At 30.8% G+C, this 16,071-nt stretch overlaps 1 non-coding gene across 1 annotated transcript; it reads left to right on the top strand.

Annotated features, from left to right (window-relative positions):
• Positions 1 to 15,510: 15,510 nt before the first annotated feature.
• Positions 15,511 to 15,597, top strand: TRNAY-GUA (transfer RNA tyrosine (anticodon GUA)). Its single transcript is given in 2 exon segments — positions 15,511 to 15,547; positions 15,562 to 15,597. It is a non-coding gene; the product is annotated as a tRNA-Tyr (tRNA).
• The last annotated feature ends 474 nt before the right edge of the window (positions 15,598 to 16,071 follow it).

Raw genomic sequence — 16,071 nt, 5'->3', positions numbered from 1 at the left:
TAATTATTTTTTTTTGTATTGTTTAACATATGTGATGACTACTCGTTACTTCAAGGTTAAAATGAAAGATCTTACTCATGAATTGTACTTAGAAATTGCCATTATATACCAGGTATCAGATTATCCGAACCTTAGAGACCCATAACGGTTCATTTATGGTCGAGTGTTTGTGATGGAGTAATAAAAGACATGTAATTTTTTTATTCAAATTTAAGAAGAAGGTTCTAATCGCTTTATTTTAAATTAAGGTATTTTACATTTAAACATATTTATAACATTTAAAAATATTTAATACTTAGTGAATTCACCTTTATTTTTTATAACATGTAAAATTCTATTATTTAACGAAGCGTAAAGCGAATCTTAAATTTCTGATGTTATTTCTTCTTCCTTAACTTGAATCTAGTTTTTTTTAATTCCTCAATGTTTTTTTAATTTTTTTTTCCCAACTTTTTTTTTCATAATCGCCCATAAATTTTCTATCGGGTTCAAATCAGGACTATTCCCGGGCCACGTCAACGATTTTAAGCCAATTTTATCCTTGTATTCAATGATCTGTAAGAAAAACAATAAATTATTTATCAAGTGGTCTACAAAGTGCATTAAAAAATAAATATTTGTACTCACAGTGCGGGCTCTATGGCACGGCGCCAAATCGTCCTGAAAAATCGGGTCCGCGGTATACTGCGTAATGTCCTCGATTGTTGGAATAAGATGGTTTTTCAGCACTTTTTTGTACTGGATGGCATTCATCGTACCCTGTATAAAATTTAGAGGTCCCAAACCGTACGCTGTCATGCACCCCCAAATCATGACGTAGGGTGAATGTTTAACGGTTCGAGGGACGCACGAAGGATGGTATTTTTCCCCAAGTTTTCGTCGAACTATCTTTATGCCGTCTGGACCAAAAAGGTTGAATTTTGATTCATCGGAGAAAATAACATTTTGCCAATCCTCCAAGGTCCAATTCTGGTGCTCCTTCGCCCAATCCAGTCTAGCCTTCTGCATTTTGTTCGTCAGTAATGGTTTCTTTGCGGGACTTCGTGCTTGGAAACCATGCTCCAACTGCCGCCTGAACACTGTTTTTACTGAAAATGTTGATTAGCTAGTAGACTGCACCTCTGCGTGTATTTTAAGTGCCGTTAAAAATCGATCGCGCATAACAATTTTTTTTATTAAGCGATCATCTCGGGCAGATGTCGCGCGCCCCCATCCGCTTCCTTTTTTCCGTTCTATGGATCCAGTTTGTTGGAATTTTTTGAATAAAAACCTCACTGCACCTTCTGAATACCCAACTCGACGAGATATTTTACAATTAGATATGTTTTGTTGCGACAGTGTGATTATTTTGGATTTTATCGCAATCGACATTTGCTTTGCTCTTTCCATGATTGTTGTGTTATGTTCCCTCAAACGCGGGTAAAACAAAATTGTTGAGACATTTTAAAATGTAAATATTGTAGAAAGGTGACACAAAGTGTCTTTAATTTATTGAACAAAAGAAAGAGGTATCGATAAAGGATTTCTTAGAAAAAGAGTTCAGTAAAGTCAAGGCGTGCGGTAGCAAGTAAACTCGTAGATTTTTTTGTCCTGCGGTGTATATACACAAAAAAGAGAGAAAAATTAAGAATATAAACATTTTACAATTTTCATAAAATTAACTCTTGATCATTCACCCATTCCTTTATTTCGCCTTTGTTCCATATTTTATTTTGCCTTCTAACATCCGTCGGCAACAAATTAAAAATTTTCGGAACGATATATTGCAGTGTTCAACTCCCATATTTATTATTAATTCTTGGGACTATCAAACCTTCGTTGTGTGTAAACCGTGTATTATGGTTGTGTACTAAAAGATTTCGATATTTTTGTCTAGTTTAATTTACATATTGTTGTATGATTTTCATTAAACGATTATAATTTAATTATGAATACACAAGTTTTGCTTATGTGCTTCATAAAATATTTCGTGAAAGATATAAAATAACTATTTATTTATAATTTTTTTTCCCATAAAATCAAACCCAACCTAAACAGAGTTATCCCCTTCCTTGCTCTTACCCCTCCTTAGAACACCATTACCCCCACCCCTACCCTTTTGAAACCCAACAACTTGTACACTGTTTCTTTTTATATATATATATTTAGTAATAAATGAAACCCTGAAGAGGGCAACAGGTTGTTGCCGAAACTAGTTGGTTAATAAAAATGTGAGTGGATCAGAACACAAAGTATTTTTATTTCTCGAAATAATATATTTATTTTCAGACTTTATTAAATCAAAATCAAACTATAAATGTTATTAAAATTGATAAAAAAAAGTTAAAAAATGTTATTTTATTATATAAAATTCAGTTCCATCAAAAAATGTCAGCACAAAACTTAGATATAAATATTTAGGTTTTTTTAAGGGTTCTGTTTCAAAACTGTGTGAGAAACGCTGTTCTACTGAATACTTCTTACTGTCGCTGAAAGTACATCGCTAGCACTATATTTTTCCGATTAAGTAGATATCTACCACAGCTTTTGGAAGAAAATTTTATATGACTATTTAAAAGACTTAAAACGGAGAGTTAAAATTTGATGACACCTCTTGTTTTATAACTTTTGAAAATATGTCAGTATAAAATTCTCCATATTTTTAAGTATCAAAATCATCGTTCTCGTAGAATCGAAATTGAGTTAATATAGATTTATCTTTTTATCCAAATCCGGAGTTCATTTAAAAGTTTGACGTTTTACTGGCAGACGTAAAGTTTTTTTTTTCTCAGCAGGGGATTGTGGAACTTACATGAACTTTCCATAAGGGTGATATTAAAAAAAAAAGTTTTTTATAGAGAACTTAAAATCTTTAGAGTTTAGTACTTCCTCTTTCAAAAAAAAGTTTAAACTGAAATCGTTCAGCCAGCCAATTGCCAGGATGGAAGCCTTGGGATACTCAGACTTATATTTTTTCGTATAAAAACGATATATGCTTATATTATTTAAAATTGTTTATTATTTTACAATTGTGATTTGGATCCATTTTACTTGAAAATCACAATGTCCGTATTTGAATATTTTATACTAAAATAATAAATTCGTTCATAAATTATGATTTTACTAAATTTTGATGGAAAACCGCAAAGTCAATATTTAAAACTGTAATAATGAGTTCGTTTATTTACGGTGATGTGATTAAATTTTATACGAAAACCAAAGAGTCAGTACTTAAATATTTTAAAATTAAGTAAACAATTAATTTAATACATTTGATACTCCATTTTATTGGAAAATTACAAAATCAGTACAGAAATTTTTAAACTCAAATAATTAATTTGATTATTAATTGTAATTTAAGTCCATCTTATTGTAAAACCACAACGTCAATAATTGAATATTTTTAACTTTTTCTTCTTCTTCTTTTTGTGGATCCTAAGGTTCTGTTTGTGCCTCAGCCTGTCGCTCTTGGGATATTGACTCACTGCTATCTTTCCATCTTTTTGGAGGTCTACTTGGGGGTCTGCGTCCTTCAGGTTTTTAAACTGAATAAATTAATTTGTTTATTTATTCTGCAAAACTCAACACAATTTTATCTATAAGCATTATTGAATAAATCACTCGTAAACGAGTAAAGACTTTATAAAAAAATTATAAAAAGTATTCTTGAAAAAATACCTGAAGATTTAAAAATACCAATGATTTCACAAAATTTTCAGCCAGTTTAAGATAAATATTTGAATTAAAACATCAGAACACCTGCGTTGGATATTGTCGGCAAAGGAATGATAATTAGCTACATTTTGCCTTTAATTTTACTCACAATTCGTAGGGGTTCGCATTTGAATAGGGGAACAAAGTGTCTACAGAGTCTAGTGTGTACATAGGGGAACCGCCATACATTATTCATGTATCTCTGTTTGCTTTGCCGAAACCCTCAGCAATGAATAGAACATAGAACCACTCATTTCGTATACTGAACAGAACCAATATTGTCAGATTTTCCTAGGTACCCTAAATCTTCTAATTCATCAAGATTTGAAATTAAACAAACATAAACCAACATTTTGAGTGTGTCCAAATACTTGTTCACAAAATCTGGATTATCTCCAATTACAGGAGTTATTTTCATATTATTTTTTGATATCTCATCAAAGATGAAGAAGAATATGGAAGTCTTTACATCTCACCAATAGATGTCTCTAGTGAAGTGTTAGTGATTCATGAACAAGGTTTCTAAATTGGTTCATATATATAGAACTTCCAAGAATTTGAGTAGTGTGGTTGTCAATAATGGGTAGAATTGGTGAATGTTACACGTGTGTAAAGTGATCACTTAAACCAGCCTATGACGGTCGTAAGCCCCGTAAATGCCCAGACTTCCATATTCTTCTTCATCTTTGATGAGATGTCAAAAAATAATATGAAACATAAACCAATTGAGATAAAATACGAGAAAATATATTTTTTTATGTTTTTTACTATCTTAACATAGATGAAGAAGTCTATGGTAGTCTGGGTCATAAGCTGGTTAAGGGATCACTTTATACACATGCAGCATTCATCATTCTATCCATGATTGACAACCACACTACTATTTATTTTGGAACTTGTATATATATCGTATCATAAATCTCATGTCACTTCTTATTTGATGGTTCTTTGTTTATTCTTAGTTCAGGGCAGCATCTATGGTTAATTTTACAAAGCTTTTATTTAGTAGATAGCTTTTTATTTAAATGTATTGTATTATTATACACACTTAAAGACATCTGAAACAAGGTTTTAAATTTTTATGAAGCTTTTAATTTGACCAATTATTTTATTCACAACATTTTTGGTGTACCTGAATGCTTGTTCACAAATCTGGGCTTCCCAAACAAACCCAGATTTATGAACTTGGACACACCAAAAATTTGTAAATATATATACTTTTATATGTTGTTGTTGTAGTCTAGTGCAGGGCTGGACCTAGTGGCCTATTACTTAATATTTTTTTTTAAATTAAAACGAGGATAATATTCTCTCTTCCTTATGATTAAGTGCCTGGGCGTCTGTGCCAAGAAAACCTATGTTGGGTCTAGCACTGGTCCCCTGGTAGTGGTTTGTACTTTTGTTTATGAGGTACATAGTTCGATTCCTCGTTTTCCATAATATCGTTAAAAATGTAAAAAAAAAAAACACCAAAGAAAACTCTTTTTACTTATCTAATATAAACGAGGAAAAAGTACCTATGAAAATCGACATTTTTCAAAATGTGTTAAATGGATTTGAAAAGTAATATCATGGCCATTTTTTCATATTTAACCGAAATCAAGACATTTTAAAGTTCAAAGTATGAAAATCTGTACATTTGCAGAATTTAAGCCATATCATTAGCTGTTTTAAATAACATACTTGAACATCTATATTTACGTTGATTTTGAAGACATTTTTTCAAACTATTACAATGAATTTGCTTAAAAACTGTACACAATTCAAAATTTTATATTACTAGTTTAATTTAATATCAACGATTCGGTGATAAAAAAATGTTTTTATTTGGAACGTTTCATCCTTCAAAAAAATTATAAAATAACTAAGAAGATTAAATTATTATATATATTTCTAGTTTTCTATAATTATAAAAATAATGCCTCATAAAATTTACAAAATATTTAAACCTTCTCCAAATTTCATAAAAATGATACACCTCTTTTAAAAATGGTTCTAGAAATCAGTCTGGTAATTTACATTTAAAATACAGGGTGCGTTGTAAAGGTCCATTTTCCATTTGGGCTTTGGGGTAAATCGGTCAATGTACACTTTAGAGAGGTTTATTTACCGGTGGCAGTTTCATAGTGCCTCTCTCAGTTTTAGGGTCTATATATAAAGAAAATGGGTAAAGGGTACCATGAAACTAAACTGTTTATTAAATTATCGATTAAAGTGGCATTTTACTTTATGGAAATGTACGGTAAATTATTTCTGAAAAGACTATCATTAGTTATGTGGTGACTTCGAGTGGACGGAGACGTATATTTATATGAAAAAGGTCAAACCCAAAAGGTTGACGATAATTAATAGCCTCCATATAGCCTAAATAGCTGACATATTTCTTAATATTTTTTAGCTTTTTCAATTATATTTTTTACACGAGGCGCAGCGATTCTTAAACTTTTTTGTTAAATGACATATTGATTATTTAAAAAAATAAGCACTTGTATTATACCACTAATTATATTATTTCACACGACTAGTTTCTTTCACAAATTGACTCAATGAAGCTTAATGTATTTTTGTATAAAAAAGTCTTATAGATTTAAAATAAAATGGAATAACCCACATAGCCTCTGCTTTTAGATGCTTGTCTGCAGGTAGGATAGTAAGGATAGGGGAAGTAAATGTAAAAGTCACATTATATACAAACACCCAGACCCATTGAAAATATACCATTCTTGAATTTATTTTGCAATTGGCGGGAATCGAACCCGTGAAGCCAGTTTCGCAGTTGAGCGTCCACACAACTACGCCACGGCGCCTGTCTTTAATAATATATAATAAATTAAGGGCAGCATTTCTGGTTGTGAGAACACCAGTTTACAGGTAAATATGGTTGAATTCCATTACCGAAATACTGGTAAATATATTTTAATCATACCCATCGTCGGTGTGTTTGCTGAATGAGTGTTGGGTTAAGGGGAGACAGATCTTAATTTCTATCACAAAATCACGCTCAGCGTCTACATACATACTACTACGCACTAATCGACAAACAATCGCTTGTTACATGCGAGATATAACGTGTTATCTCCGAAATTGTATTTGAAATGTGAAAATATATTCCAAAATATCACTTAACGGATTAAAACACGCGGCAACATTTTTTTTTACTGTTTCAGAATTCACTCGTGATGAAATTGTATATGAGAACACTTGTTTGTTACCACTTGAGTTATATTTATTGTAACAAAATAAATATAACTGAAGTGGTTTAAAACAAGTGTTCTCATTGACAACAAAAATATATTCGCTGATGCCATTTTAACGACATTTCTGAAATTAATTCATTTCATTGTAACAGCCGTCGTGTTTGTTAGTAAAATTCTTAAGGTTTGTAACAAAACATTTATTTCACAATACAAGCGCAATACGATTTTATGTATGATCTACATTGGTTTCGATATGGGGAGGAAGTGCAGGTTGCCAACGGTTGTTTTCCAGCATACTCCAAGCAACATGGCGGGTACCCATTGGCTGACATCATTCCCCACTCCCTGACATCAGTGTTGTCATGTTACAATTTTTTTTTAAATAAGAACATAAATTTTAAGAACATAAATTTGTGACACTCAAAAGAATTCATTTTCGTTTCCCTTTTTTAATAAGATTTTCTGTCATACAGTTTTTGGTGAAGTTCCAGTAGCAAAGATATGAAATTTTAAGGTTATAAACCTTTAAAACAATTCATACATTCTGAACTAACTATAATAATAAACATTATGATGAAAGTAATAATTATAAAAAATGACGGAAATAAAAATATTTAAAATAACTCTCCCCTTATCATTCAGCATTCACATTGTGTAATACCACTTAAAAACTCTACTTCGTGACTGCCAGTTTCGGAATAAGCATTCCATCATCAGGTCAACTTAAGACTTAAGTAACATTGCTACGGTCTCCTATTTACATAAAACATTTTATTTTATTATTACTTGAAAAAGAGAGAAAGAAGGTAAATGAATCGCAATGAGAATATTTAAAAAAAGGGGACTTGAAGTAAAATTTAGCTGTTTATTTATTATGCGTTAATCTTTGTTAATTGCTTTACTTATTTTAAAATTTTCAAGATTATCTAAACGAAGGACAATTTAGGTTACTTTTTTAATTGTTTTCCGCAGATACTTTGTGGCACATTTTATAGTAAAAAAAATAAATTAATAATAAAATTACTAAAAAACTGGTTATTTTTTATATTTTTTATTTGTAAACTTTTATTTAAATCACAATTTATACATATTTAGAACTTTTTTTTGGCAGAGACCCACCAAGCCACCTTGTTATATAACAAAGTTATTTAATTTTATAAAGTTTTAGTAATATATCTTTTTTTGAAAATGCATATATGTAATTATTCTGTCAAGAAGATTACTAGGTTAGGTTAGGTTCTTCGGTAGTAAAAGGTGTCATCAATTTATGAGTATGTTTTGCCCACTATGTAGACTATCTGCGTCCAATTTTACAACCCTGGGAAGGGGTGGATTATAACGAGGTTTCGTTCGGTTAAGCCTAAACCAATCTAATTACGTTGTTATCTAATATAACCATATGGGCAGTGTATAAGTATTACTATCCTTGTTTACAATTATGTATATATATATATATATATATATATATATATATATATATATATATATATATATATATATATATATATATATATATATATATATATATATATATATATATATATATATATATATACATATATATTTCTTACTTATATAAGAAAATATAAAATTCGTCGAATATTTACACCCCCTAAGTTATTTTAAACTACCATGACCACGATTTTTCAAATATTTCTGATTTTTTTTGTATCGGCTACCTAAATACCACTGCTATCTACCGCATCCCTTGAAATCCCTGAATGCCTGTAGTTTTTACACAAAAAGTAATCATAATGATTTTTTTTGCTAAAATTTTCAAATATTTTTAGTTTCAGTCTACTTTCACGCATTTATTCAAGTATTTTTAAAAATTAACACAACTAACTAAGATTGAAACACGGTATAATACTGAACCATCCACTTCCGTAGTGTAATGGTCAGCACGCTCGGCTACCTTTCTGGAGGCCCGGGTTCGATTCCCAGGGGGGTCACATAAATACGAGTGATTTTTTCACAGAATATTTATTCGATATTACCCTGGACTGATCACCTTTCCTTCATGTGAAAACGATCAAGGTAACATTGCGTTTATATGAAGCAGTGCCTTATACACCGTTGGGGTGTGGATAAGGGTTTATTATTATTATAATACTAAAGGAAAACTGGCCACAAACAAATATATGCGTACTATTAATAAAACCCAGAATACCATTTTCTACTTGTGTACACTAGCTGTGTTAAATTATCAATATACATTTTCTTTTTCTTTTAAAGGAACAACTCTCAAAGCCTCTACTTTTCAATTGAAAATAAATCATTTGGTGGGAAACGTACCCGTGACGCCAATGATGAAAATATCTTATTTTTTTACATCTTATTAAAGATGAAGAAGAATATGGAGGTCTGGGCATTTAAGGGGCTGACGACCGTCATAGGCTGGTTTAAGCAATCGCTTTACACACGTGTAACATTCACCAATCTACCGATTATTGACAACCACACTACTCAAATTCGTCTTTAATGAGATGTCAAAAAATAATATAAAAAATAACTTCTATAATTGGAGATAATCCAGATTTGTGAACAAGTATTTGGACACACTCAAAATGTTGTATGATAATATCTTACAAAAAACAGAATTTATCAAAACGCTTTGGATACTTAATTAAAAAATATTATAGAAACACTTCGTGAATATGCCATTTTCCAGACTATTTATAGTGCAGATGTTATTTTAGTAGGTCAGCCTTCTTCCTGCCCAATTTACGTATATCCACAGATCTCTAGTTACTAGTTACACCTTAATCGTGTTTCTAGGGAATACGATTAACCAATACTGCTTGAATGCTTTTCCCTATGACCGGCCAATATTAGACCAGGTCGATCAAGTAAATGGAATACCGCTACCAATATGAGGTTACCGCTATCAGTTTTTCAATTAAAAATACTTAATTTTTCATATTATTTTTGAAATTCAACATAGATGAAGAAGAACATGGAAGTTTTTTTTGCATTTACAGGGTTCACGGCCATCATAGGCTAGTTTTAGTGATCACTATACACACGTGTAACATTCACCAATTCTACCCATGATTTACAACCACACTACTCAAATTCTTGTAACTTTTATATACATACATATATTGTTCAAATTTGAAACATAGTACTTGAATTTACTAGAATTCGACTAGAGACATCTATGGTGACATTCATAAAAGAAGCTGTTTATTGAGCAGAAACTCTTTCATTTGTATGTGAGGTCCGAATCCAGGATTATAATCACATACATGAGAAACGCCCGAAAAGAACCTATTCAATTCATTTTTTTTAGCTTATAATTTGATCAGTTTATTTATCAACAACATTTTGAGTGTGTCCAAGTACTTGTTCACAAATCTGGATTATCTCCAATTACGAGTTGTTTTTTTATTTTATTTTTTGACAAGATGAAAGAAAAAAATGGAACACTGGGCCGTCTTACGTAAGTCCATAAGTCTTAAATCTTATGGAAGCCTTACGATCGTCATAGGCTGGTTTAAGTGATCATTTTACACACGTGTAAAATTCACGTATTCTACCCATAATCGACAACCCAAGTCAAATAAAACAATATAAAAAAAGCTCCTAATTGGAGACAATCAAAATTTATGAACAAGTATTTGGACACACTGAAAATGTTGTAAATTTTATTTTTCGTTTTCCATATCGATATAAATTCAAGTACGCATAGTTTGCAGTTTTGTTTGATACTTGCGAGAAATCCTTGGAAAATTTTATGTTTTTATAAGATCTGTGCCACGATTGGAGACAGCATCGAATGCATAGAAGTAATTTTCGAACACATCCCCCCAGGATCCACCATAAAATAGATGGATTCAAGGCACTTGCGGGCAAACTATCTGGAAAAGTGTCAGCGAAATGCATTGATAGTGGGAATCATATTTACTGGACTAAAATTTTATTTGGGATAATCAAATTCTATAGGATTGGATGACATAATTTTTAAAATTTTATTGTTCAAACGTTTCAATAAATAAATTGTACTTTAATTTGAGTTATTTATGTTTTATTTAAATTTAAATTATCTTAATTTTTGGCACTTTTTCATACATTTATTGCTCAAATTTGAAACAAAGTACTTGAATTTACTAGAATTCGACTAGAGATATCTATGGTGACATCTATAAAAGAAGCTGTTTATTGAGCAGAAACTCTTTCATTTGTATGTGAGGTCCGAATCCAGCATTATAATCACATACATGAGAAAAGCCCGAAAATATCCTATTGAATTTATTTTTCAGATTATAATTTGACCAGTTAATTTATTTACAACATTTTGAGTAAGTTCAAATACTTGTTCACAAATCTGGATTTGTCTATTTCGAAGTTACGTTATTATATTAACATCTCAAAAAAGATAAAGAATAATATGGAAGTCTGGGTATGTACAGAGCTTACGACTTGCCATAAGCTAGTTTAAGTGATCTCACATGTAAAAGAAAGTGTAAATTAAAAGGATGTATCTTATTTCCAAAATTTCAGAAGTGCGGTTGTCAATAATGGGTAGAATGGTATTTTTTTCAAATATTGTATATTAATATCATTGTTTACTTTGTGGTATGGTAATATAACAATCTCATTATCGTTCATGTTCACTTTGTGTAATACCGTATTTAAGTACTTTTAGTGGTATTACACAAAGTAAACGAACAATAATAAAGTGTGTTCGAATGGTAAATAATACACGTCTATAAAGCAATCACATAGACCAACCTATGACTAGCGTAAGCCTTTTGAATATCAAAACTTCCATATTCTTTTTCATCTATATTGAGATGATGTAACAACGAAAACACAAACTGACTGAAGCTTAATACGTCAGGCTTTTCTATGTGAGGCCTATGGATTCCACAAACTGCAGGTTCTTTTGTCACCCACCAGTTCCTTTGCATTGGTAACGGGACTGGTAACGGTTTGTCTGCAATGGACGTACTGGGCGGCGAGAATTTGATGCCTTGCAACAGAAGCAAGCATGCTTAAGGCTCTAGGAAGGCGTACAAAGTACATGACCTAGCCACCTGAACTGCATTTTCATGGATACAATTGTGACCATGGGTTGTTGCATTGTACGCCATATTTTCTCGTTCCTCACGAAGTCAAATCATAATAACGAAGCGTATGTTTTTGTCAAAAAAAAATTCATGATATTATAGAAATTTTAGTTTTGCTTGGTAAATACCACTATTTCTTTAAATCTATTGTGACACGTGTTTCGATAGATTCCGCATCAATTTCAAAACTCCGTAAAACAGAGTTTGAATATGATGCGGGATGCATCGAAACTCATGAAACACGTGATGCAGTGCCCTATGCACCATAAGGGTTATAAGTAAATAAGTACAAAAAAAAATTAAAAATGGAAGTAATACTAATAAACATTATTTAAAATAGTAAAGTTTTAATGCCATCTAACTCACAGTCTGAGTTAAAATCTTAATGTTCCAACGTACTCGATTTAAGACAAATGTTTATTAAGAAGTCATTGACATAACTCTGGTCGTACGGCTTCAAGCGGCTGTCTCGGCAAAATGATTGTACGAGGTTTTTACGTGACTTTAATTACTCAATGCCTAAGGCCTTTACGACTATTTCTCAGAAACAATTTCGAGTCTCACCTAGAGTGTTCAATGTCCTGGATAAACACTTAACTCTTCCGTGACAAAGGTATTTTCTTTAAGGTAGAATACGAGTATAGATAACTGGATTATAACAAGGGTTGAAGGATACATAAGATGGTTGAAAGATACGACATAATTGTTGAAAGATATATTAGATGGTTGAAAGATATGATATAAGGCTTGAAAGATTTATTAAATGGTTGAAAGATACGATATACGGGTTGAAAAATATATTAGATGGTTGAAAGGTACGACATAAGGGTTGAAAGATATATAAGATGGTTGAAAGATACGACATAACGTAAAAACATTGAAATCAAGACCAGAATTATATGACGATAATTTATTTATATATTTTTCATAAATGTTTTTCACGGATACTTTGTGACACATTTTACAAACTTTATGAAATGAAAGAACTTTGTTTTTAACCAGTTTTTTATTGGTATTTTTTTCTCTAACTGGTTTCGACAAGAACCCTGTCATCTTTAGCGTTAAAAATGTACTCAGTACATGTTAAACCCTGATGATGACAAGGTCGAAACCGGTTGGAGAAAAAATGTGCCAATAAAAAAATGTTAAAAACAATTTTGTAATATTTTATAAAATATTTATGTATTGATTTTTTTAAAACATAAAAATAATTGGAAATAAAACAAAATAAGAAGAAAAAAAAATATGCTTCTGAAATATATTTATCCCGTTTCTAAAAATCTGTTTTAGATTAAAATTTTCACCCTTAAATATGTGCTTAACGATCGACATTATCAGGAGATGATCCTCTTTCCTTTCACATAAATATTGGATTTCACTCCGTCTTCAGGAGTCACCCCTACTGTTCTAGCCAAGTACCGTTCTTATATTTTCCATGTTTTATTATCTTATACGAGTATATTTGCTCAAATTGACTGCCTAATCATATGTTTCAATGTCGTTAGTAGTGCAGCGTGACGCAAAATTAATCATGTTATGATTTTTGCTAATGGCGTCGAACGTCAATCATAGTTCACATTCAACTCACTCCTTTCAAGAACGTCATAAATCAAAAAACTTGATTTTTCAGGAGAACGTTTTTTAAGTTTAAAAATATAACACAATGTATTAAAAATAAATATCAAGCCACTTATTGATCTTTTTACTGTGCAACACATCTTTTTAGGTAAAACCTGAAGGTTTTTTCACCATTTGAGAAATTTTAATATATTTTAAAAAATAACTAAACAATACCTTTTCTTCAAAATGCTAACACAATATTTTTTGCCATGTAGCGGGTAAATATAAAGTTAAAAATATGACTCTTTTGCTGGGATATACAACATTTTCTGGGCATTCTGGAAACATGCACAACTGAAAATTGTCGATTTTTGATTTATGACGTTCTTGAAAGGAGTGAGCGATTTGTAAATTAGACAGCTGGTGTTTATAAAAAGTGACGCAAAATGAATCGTCCGATTTTGTTTTTAAATAACATTTTTATTTGTTAAAAAATGTGATGGCAATCTTTATTTGGACCTTTAATTTTTTCTGTTTAGTAGAAAAGATGATATCCTTGGCTGTCACCGGTGTTGGTGATTTGACTTTTGCCCATTTATCTTTTTTTTTAATACTGCAGCTGTTTTATATAGAACTCTTAAATATAAATTACGCACATCGTCATTTGCAGAAATTATAACATCTTGCAAAAGATGAAGAATAATATGGAAGTCTGGGCATTTACGGGGCTTACGACCGTCAAATGCCCAGACTTCCATATTCTTTCATTAATTGATTCGGCAGTCACTTTGTGGTAAAATCTATCCATTTTTAATTAATGTTTTACTTAGTAAATACGAAAGCCTAAATGACTAAAGCCTCCCCCCTTTTGTCTATGTTCCCACTGATAAGAAATAAAAATAAATAAAAATAAGAAACAGCTACTACCCCCTCTTCAACCTTCAACGTCCCAAGGACCCAACTGTAAAATTTAGAATTAGCTTCACATACGGTGTTTGAAAATGATGCGGAATGCATCGAAACACGTGTCACAGTAGATTTTAAGAAATAGTGGTATTTACTAAGTAAAACATTAATTAAAAATTTCATATTCTTATTAATCTATGTTGAGATGTCAAAAAATAATATGGAAAATAACTCCTATAATTGTCAAAAATCCAGATATTTGAACAAGTATTTGGACACACTCAAAATATCGTCAATGACTTTCTGTCATAACAAAAAAATGTCATACCATATGTCATTTAAATAAACTAATAAATTTAAATAAACTAGAAATTATACAAAATAAAGCGATGAGAATAGTTCTTAAGAAAAATAAATATAGCTATGTAAAAAAAATGAGAGATGAACTAAAATGGTTATCTGTAAGAAGAAGACTTAAATTTAATATGTTGATATTTATACTTAAATTTTTTCACGATAAATTACCAAAATATTTTAAGGATAAAGTTGTCTTAAACAAAAATTGTCATGAATATGCTACTAGACAAAAGGATAAAATAAGACTACCATTCTTGAAAAGAGCTGAGTCGCAAAATTGCTTGATGTATAAGGGTTTAAAAATGTATGATGAGATGCCTGAATGTATGAAGAATGAAAAATGTCTGAAAGAATTTAAAAATAAATGTCTAAGTTACTGTAAGGAAATGTAAATATATAAAGATGATGTAAATGTATAAAATAGTTTATATTAGTTTTAATATAAGCTAACTTAAGAAATAAAAAAAAAATATATCAATGTATCCGAGTATTTGGTTTTTACCTCGTATACTCCTAACTTGTAACAGTATCTTTATCTTAGGACTGTAGATTGCTACAAAATCCAATTTGAGTAAATAATGACAAAGCTGTGTTAGTATGACAATATAAACAACATGATATCCACGAACACTTGGAGACTATTTTTAATCCAATTATATTTTATCGATTTCTGACGTACCTTGTTGTTTACAATCTGGTTGATATTATTCGCGCAGCGGTCATCACCTTCGATAGCTCAGTTGGTAGAGCGGTGGACTGTAGAGTTGTAAGTTGTAATCCATAGGTCACTGGTTCAAATCCGGTTCGAAGGAATTTTTTTAAATTGACTTTTTTTAAAAGCGTTTTTAAATCCATTAAACTGTTAAAACTATTTAATATCCGCCTCCATATTGTAAAGTGGTTAGCGCGTTAGGCTACCATCTGGAGGTCCCGGGTTTGTTTCCCGAGGGGGTCAACATATATTTATGTTTTGCATATAAATTTAATTAATGTTGAGCATTGTTAACTTAGTGGTATGGTTACATAACACAATTCTTATCATTCATCGATCATTTTGTGTAATACCACTTAAAAACACTACTTCATGACTACATTTGTTTTATTATACAAATTATTATGAGAGTTTTAGTACTACCGTTGATTTTTTGTTGCTATTTTGTGCCATTAACACTCTCTTTATGATTCATCGTTTACTTTGTGTAATACCACTTTGAAAAACACTACTCCATGGCTACCGGTTTCGGAATAATCATTCCACCAACAGGTCAAATTATAACGGTCTGACA

Source organism: Brachycentrus maculatus, unplaced genomic scaffold (assembly GCF_059751285.1).
Source record: "Brachycentrus maculatus isolate JH-2025_06_01 unplaced genomic scaffold, ASM5975128v1 h1tg000173l, whole genome shotgun sequence".
Taxonomy (NCBI): Eukaryota; Metazoa; Arthropoda; class Insecta; order Trichoptera; family Brachycentridae; genus Brachycentrus; species Brachycentrus maculatus.
This window is presented reverse-complemented; position numbering and strand designations above follow the sequence as displayed.